Source organism: Cupressus sempervirens, chromosome 5 (assembly GCF_028749045.1).
Source record: "Cupressus sempervirens isolate cs-2001-9-10 chromosome 5, ASM2874904v1, whole genome shotgun sequence".
In the NCBI taxonomy this organism is placed as follows: Eukaryota; Viridiplantae; Streptophyta; class Pinopsida; order Cupressales; family Cupressaceae; genus Cupressus; species Cupressus sempervirens.
This window is the reverse complement of record NC_143122.1, coordinates 385369508-385376489: the sequence shown is the minus strand read 5'-3', so window position 1 is coordinate 385376489 and position 6982 is coordinate 385369508. Positions and strand designations below refer to the sequence as shown.

The following is a 6982-nucleotide window of genomic DNA, read 5'->3' as shown; positions in this document are numbered from 1 at the left end:
CAAAATTCATCCACAAAATTTTATTAAGGTTTTAAAATAATGCTCGAGGTGAATTCAGACATTTATATTTTATCTAACTTTGGTAGGCGAATAGACTTAAGTTTAATTCAGGTAAGAATATTAAAATTTTAAATTAAGAATAATTTTACCAAAATAATCTTAAAATTCACTAGTAGTAAACGTTGACTATGTCATTTGGTTTTTTGTCTGTCCCCTGGCTTTTGGTGGTTTTTGTTTGTCTATTCCTCTTTGTGCCTATTTTTTATATGTTTAGTTCCGGTGGCCTGGTTTGGCTTGTTGTTTTATGTTGCTTTGCTGCTAGCACTGGTCTTTAAGTAGTATTTTGTTGTTAACTAGTGGGTTTCAGACACCCATTAAAAGACTTGTTTTACTTAATCAAAAACATTGACTGTGTCATCATATCATACATGTTTTAGTGAATAAATATCTTAAGTGTTCATTTTGTCTATGAGCCCTTGTTTTGAATGAGCCCATTAGAGAACAAGTCTTGTTGAGCATGACTTTAACTTCATAATAAATAAAACTAAGATATATAATTTTATTATATAAAATGTTTGACTTTGAAAAATAAAATAAAAGAATCTTAATTTAGTGGCATAGAGATATCATAATAGATAAGGCAGATTATTTGATTATACCTAATGACTTACAGAAATGGAACAAAAGACTTTTATTTTACTAACATACTTGTGAATCAGCTTCGTTTCTCCTCTATAATTATGGATGCTCACAAGTTAAATATTTAGGAAAGGGCAAGAAATAGTCCATGAAAAAAATAAACACTAAATAATAATCTGTCTTATGGCCCAACGACAAGCAACCAAATACATTAGTCCACAAGAGTATTTCCCTATCAAACATCTACAAACGACAAGTGAGAGTCTGAAAGAATCTTGCCCATTTGTTCATGAAGGCATAATCCAAAGCTATTAAATAAGTTCTGTTACCCTTCATATCAAATCCATCGATCCTAGCAATGGAATTTGCCAAGGCTTTCATGACTAAAGCTCTAATGGCTTCTCCTGAACTGAATCTCCTGTTATGGACTCATCGATTGCTTCAATTCTATTTCTCATGGCGTTCAAGATTCTGAATATGGGAGGCGGCGAAAACCTCCCTCCTGGAAATTTAGGGCTTCCATTGATAGGAGAAACCCTGCCATTCATGAAAGCTTTCAGGGTTAACAAAGCCAACGAGTGGGTGCAAGAGAAGGTCTACAAATATGGCCTTGTCTTCAAAACCTCATTAATGGGGCGCCCAACAGTTGTTGTCACAGGGCAAGCAGGCAACCGCTTCATCTTTCAACACAATTACAGCATGATCAGCAACAAGCAGATTTCCAGTATGAGCCGGCTTCTTGGGCCCAATAACATGTTTGATCTGTCTGTAGAAAATCACAACAGGATGAGAGCCGCCATCATGACATTCATGAAGCCTGAAGCGCTGCAGAAGTTCTTGAGTAGAATGGAGTCAGTTATACTTCAACATTTTGCAGAGCATTGGGAAGGAAAAGAGAGTATTACAGCTGCCCCATTGATGAAAGAGCTTACTTTCCATGTTGCATGTGATCTTCTATTTGGTCTCAAGGATGAAAATGAGAGGAAGGTTCTCGAGAATGAAATTTCTGCTCTTGTGAAAGGTGCCTGGTCTCTTCCCCTGAATTTGCCTGGAACAGCATTTCATGGAAGCTTGAATGCCCGGCATAGACTATATAGGCGTTTATCAGTGTTTCTACAGGGCAGGAGGAGAGAGCTGCAACAAGGAAAAGCCTCTGCCACACAAGACTTAATGTCATGCATGTTGAGTATGAAGGATGAGAATGATAGACCCCTGACTGAAGATGAGATCATAGATAACATGATTGTGGTCATGCTGGGAAGCCATGACACTACTACTGTTCTTTTTACCCAGCTTGTCAGATTCTTGGCATTGAATCCCATACTTTACAATAACATTCTTCAAGGTTGGTTGTTTTCTTTTTTTAATTTTTCTTGATTCAAATTCAGTGGTATACCTAATCAGGCTTATGAAACTCGTATATGATTATAGGTTATCGTTTCTAATTTTGTTGCAGAGCAAACAGAGGTTCTATTTGGGAAACAACCAAATGAACTTCTTCGATGGGAAGATATCCAGAAAATGAAGTATACATGGAAGGTTGCTCAAGAAACATTGCGTTACATCCTGCCAGTGTTTGGTGGATTCAAGACAGCCATTGAAGATGTAGAATATGGAGGCTATACAATTCCTAAAGGATGGCAGGTATGTTTGTTATATGTGAATCAGGAGAAGTAACGAAAATTGATTTTAGGTATGCATTATATAAATATCAATAGCATACGACAATTAGTGTGGATCTAAATGTTCATAATTTATCGAATTTAGTGGAGGATTTTAGAAACAAAATTATACATTTGTTTAAATTAATAAATGTTAAGATTAATACACAAATAGGTTTTGAAGGGCCCCGAAACCCTTTACAAAAGCTAAAGATAAACATGATACATCACCAAGTTTTACAAGGACCTAAAACTTAAAGTTTACCACAAAACATCAAAAAATCAGGTTTTAGAGGGACCTAAAACCAGTAGCGTAAAACCAAACAGAAACAAACCCAAGTTTTACAAGGACTTGGAACCTAGAGTTTAAAATAAAAAGTTGGAAACAACAAAAAATAGAACCAACAAACCAGAAACCAGCACACCAGTGAACCCAACCAGCTCCTAAAGAAGCTCTTTAATGATCTTTGCTAGCTCTTTGCCTGCCTCTGCAGTACTCTGGATGATATCAACCGTAGCAAACCCAGGAACCTCAAGAGCCTCAGTAACTATGTTCTTCATGCTTACTTGGACCTCCTGGACTCTTAGCTTCAATGGTATTAATAAATGTTGAATTACACTCTAATCCATCAAAAACAAGAAAATGAAATGATTAAACATTGATAAAAAACATACATATAAACTAAATTGACACCTTTTACTCTAAAAATTTCTTACTCTACATAGAAAATGTATAATGATTTTGAAATATTTCAAAAATTAAATTTAAATTTTTTATCAAAGCCTCAATTGAATTAAATACAAGTTATTTCTCAAGGAAAAATAGTTAAGTATGTGAAGTAAAAATCTCAAAAGTATGTTACGTTCTACACTATTGTATAGGGTTTTCAATTTGATAATTATGTTTTGCTAATATTGTCAACATCGAAGTACATTATTTTGTGTTGCAAAACTAAATAGATATTTTGGACAACTGGTATCACTCATTGGGATGAAGAAGTTTTCAAGGAGTCACACAAATTTGATCCTGCTCATTTTGGCAATTCACTTCCACCTTACATGTTTATACCATTTGGCGCAGGTCCTAGAACTTGTCCAGGTTATGACTTTGCAAAGTTAGAGACAATTATATTCTTACACTATTTAGTATCTAAATATAAATGGTCTATGAAATTTCATAATGAAAAGATAATTTGTGACCTTGCACCAAAACCTAATAAGAATTTAGCAATCAAGCTCCACCCTAAGGGCAAGTGATTGTATTGATATTATAATACACATGAAGTATGTATATTTCCATCCATGCTTAAGAATATAGGAAAAGATAATATATAGCCTTCAAAACATATATTTATATTATTTTTAAGGAATTCTTAGATTTCTTATTTTCAATTTAGTTGTAGTGAGATATTTTGTTAGTATTACAAATAAGTGACATTGTCATTTCTTCTAGCATTTTATTATCTATGCATTGTTTATTAAAGTGAACAAGGGAAAGAAAAAGGTTGATAACAATTGTTTTTGTTATGTTGTTAGCAATGAAATATCAAACTTGTTTTCATTTAGACAGTTGAGTAAATTAATATTTGTGTATACGATTGTTAAATGAGAAAACAATTGTTTTTGTTATGTTGTTAGCATTGAAATATCAAACTTATTTTCATTTAGACAATTGAGTATATTAATATTTGTGTATAAGATTGTTAAATGATAAAAATTTATAAGGAATTATTTGTATTAAGTTGACAAGTTTATTTAATTATTGAACATTTTTGTATTGTGTGTCATCATTTTACAAATAAGAAATGATAACTTGAAGATGTAATTACCATTCATAAACTCCTATTACTATAAAAATTAATAAAAGAAAAAGATTGAATACAACTATTTATCTTATATTCTTAGCAATCACATATTTTTATTTTTTAAGAGATTACCACACACTAATATTCATGTATGGTCTCTTAAATGAGGATATTTTAGTGAGAAATTATTAATAGAATTGTAAAATCTTTATTTAACAAGAGCTCTATTGAGTTGGTCATGCCTTGTGTTTTTGTTAGTTGTTAGAAAGTAGATCATTTAAAAATTCTTCACCAAATGGAAGATTTTGTTTTTTTTTTAAATAATAGAAATGAAAAAGAAAAAAATTAATGATTTTCCTTGTCAATATTGAAAGATAAATTATTTCAACAAGATTTTTAAATTGTTTTTGGGACTAATATAAAAGAAAAATACATATTGAACCGGATAGATGAGAAAAGATAACATGATTATATTTTGAAATAAATTAATTTTAATGCAAAGCTATATTATTTTAAAATTACATATAACATATAATAAATAGATTAATTTCAAACATTTTTAAAAAGAAACTTAAATATATCATTTGTAATTCAAAACTTTTTTGAGTGAATAAAATAACAAATGTAAAATTTAAAACAATAAATAAACACTATATTCTAATTTAGAATTAAATTTTGATAATGCATAAATGTATCAATAAATTATACATAATTTTTATATATTAATTATTAACTAAAGTAAAAACTGATAATAAGTCTCTTTTTTATAGTCTCTTGACCGATTGGCTATGTTCCACAACCATGTATTTAAGGATTGTGACCTTGTACTTGGGCTTTTTTTTTGTAAAATTCATTTAATTTTTATTGAACAACTATTTTCTTCAAATTTAGAAATAGTTTCTATATAATTGAATGAAAATATAAATGCAATTATCCAACAGATATAGGTGTGGAAAGACACTCACAGTCTGAGTAGTCTAGGAATTTGCAAGAGTTCATGCCTGCCAACATTGACCACTTAACTGGCCTCAAGGTTTTGATATTGGATGACTAAGATGAGATGCAGGAACTATGGATTGCATTCATTATGTAAATTGAGCATCGTCAGTGGCAATTTTTTGAAGAGTCTGCCAAAACCATTTGGGCAATTAAGTTGTTTGGAGGAATTGATTTTAACAAGCCGCAAGAGATGTTGCCAATATTTTGAGGGATTATTTGCAGGAAACAAATCATTTGTAGAGAAGAGAGGTTCAAACCTCTTCATAGGCTTCACTAAGAGTGTGCATGGAGAAAATATGGCTCTAGAAACTTCTCTAGCTGCCTTAAAATTTAGTGATTTTTCTACTAAACCCCACAAAAATAGCTATAGACCAATCCTAAAATTAAAAATAATATAAGAGAATTGATTTTTTAAATCGAACCTTATGAACTTTATAATATAACATTCATTTGTCTGCTAGAAATTAATTGGGGGTGCACCAACGGGAACATTAGTTTCCTACCTTATATAAGGCAGGGACTAATTATTGGTACATCCTTTGTATTGTACATTGTCATTTGGCATAATAAATTAATAATAGGAAAGTGTGCATATTTGGAGAGGTTAGAGGTTAGGATAGGCTTGGTTAATTGGAAGGTTTAGAAGGATCCAAGGTTGGTTTGAGGGTAGGTTAGGTAATGGTAGAGGAATGGGTTGATGAATGATTAAGGTTAAGAGGCTCCATGTGCTCAAATATGAATTAATTAAATAAGTTAACTCATTTTGGAACAAAGAGAAAAAGGAAAAAATGCTTTAGTTAAGACAATATTTTATTTTATTTTATTCATTAGAGGAATGAGGTTAATTAACTAATTAAATTGGTTATATTTTTCTATTTAATAATAAGGTTATAGCTTAATCAATTAAATTAATTTAGTTAGGGGATACTATTAATCAATTAACTAATGTGTTTATTTAATCAATAAATATGATTAGGATAACTAAGTTCAATTATTATAATTCATCAAATTTAGATATCTATATTTGTCCCCTTTTTAAAGTGGTGATAGAATAATATTACTATGAAGAATAACAAAATAGTTGATATGAAGAAAGGGGAGCAATAAAATTCCCTAATTCGTTAGTGATGCCACCTCAAGTGGGAGAAATGGATGCCCTGAAGGAATCTCAAAAGAAACTACGCGCTAGCAGACAAGGAGAAAGAGAGAGTAAAACATTGGCTATGGAAGAAAATAACATGCAAAATAGAGTCACTGAGAAGAAATGAGGGGAAATATGGTCATAAAGGGGCATTAAGGCTTAGAAAGGCCCTATGAGAGTAAATTTGGCAATTTACTAATTAGTTGATGGACTATTTAGGTGGGGATTGCCCACTGGAATAAAATTGTTGGTAGAAATAGCACTAGAAAAATGGGTAAAATCCACAATCATGACTAATTATTCAAATTGGACTTATGTTCATCAACATCATACAAAATTGGTGGCATAAATGTAACACATTTAGGTTTAGGGAATCATACAAATTATCAGTGAAAATGAGATCCCATGGCACAAACATTAATACAATTTAAATAGATTTATTTTAATTAAATGGTTTTTTGAATAGCTATATGTTCAAATGATATCATGGAGATAAGTTTGGTTAGGGTTTCTAAAAGTAGTTAGGTTAAATCAAAATTCACAGATTTAATTAATAATAGTAAAAGGGATAGTCAACCCCTAATTAATTAGTACTCAAATGAAGATTCATAACATTTATGAGGTTAATTAAGTTATCCAACAACAATCCCTTGATTCAATAGGCAAGAACCTCTAAGGTTTACTAAGTTACTAAATTGATTAAATTTACCTTAGAAATTCAATAATATAATTAGTCC

At 30.9% G+C, this 6982-nt stretch overlaps 1 pseudogene across 1 annotated transcript; it reads left to right on the top strand.

Annotated features, from left to right (window-relative positions):
* Positions 1 to 997: 997 nt before the first annotated feature.
* Positions 998 to 3692, top strand: LOC149556387 (taxane 13-alpha-hydroxylase-like; annotated as a pseudogene). The gene is made up of 3 exons (XR_016352349.1): positions 998 to 1984; positions 2096 to 2283; positions 3261 to 3692. The product of XR_016352349.1 is annotated as a taxane 13-alpha-hydroxylase-like (transcript).
* The last annotated feature ends 3290 nt before the right edge of the window (positions 3693 to 6982 follow it).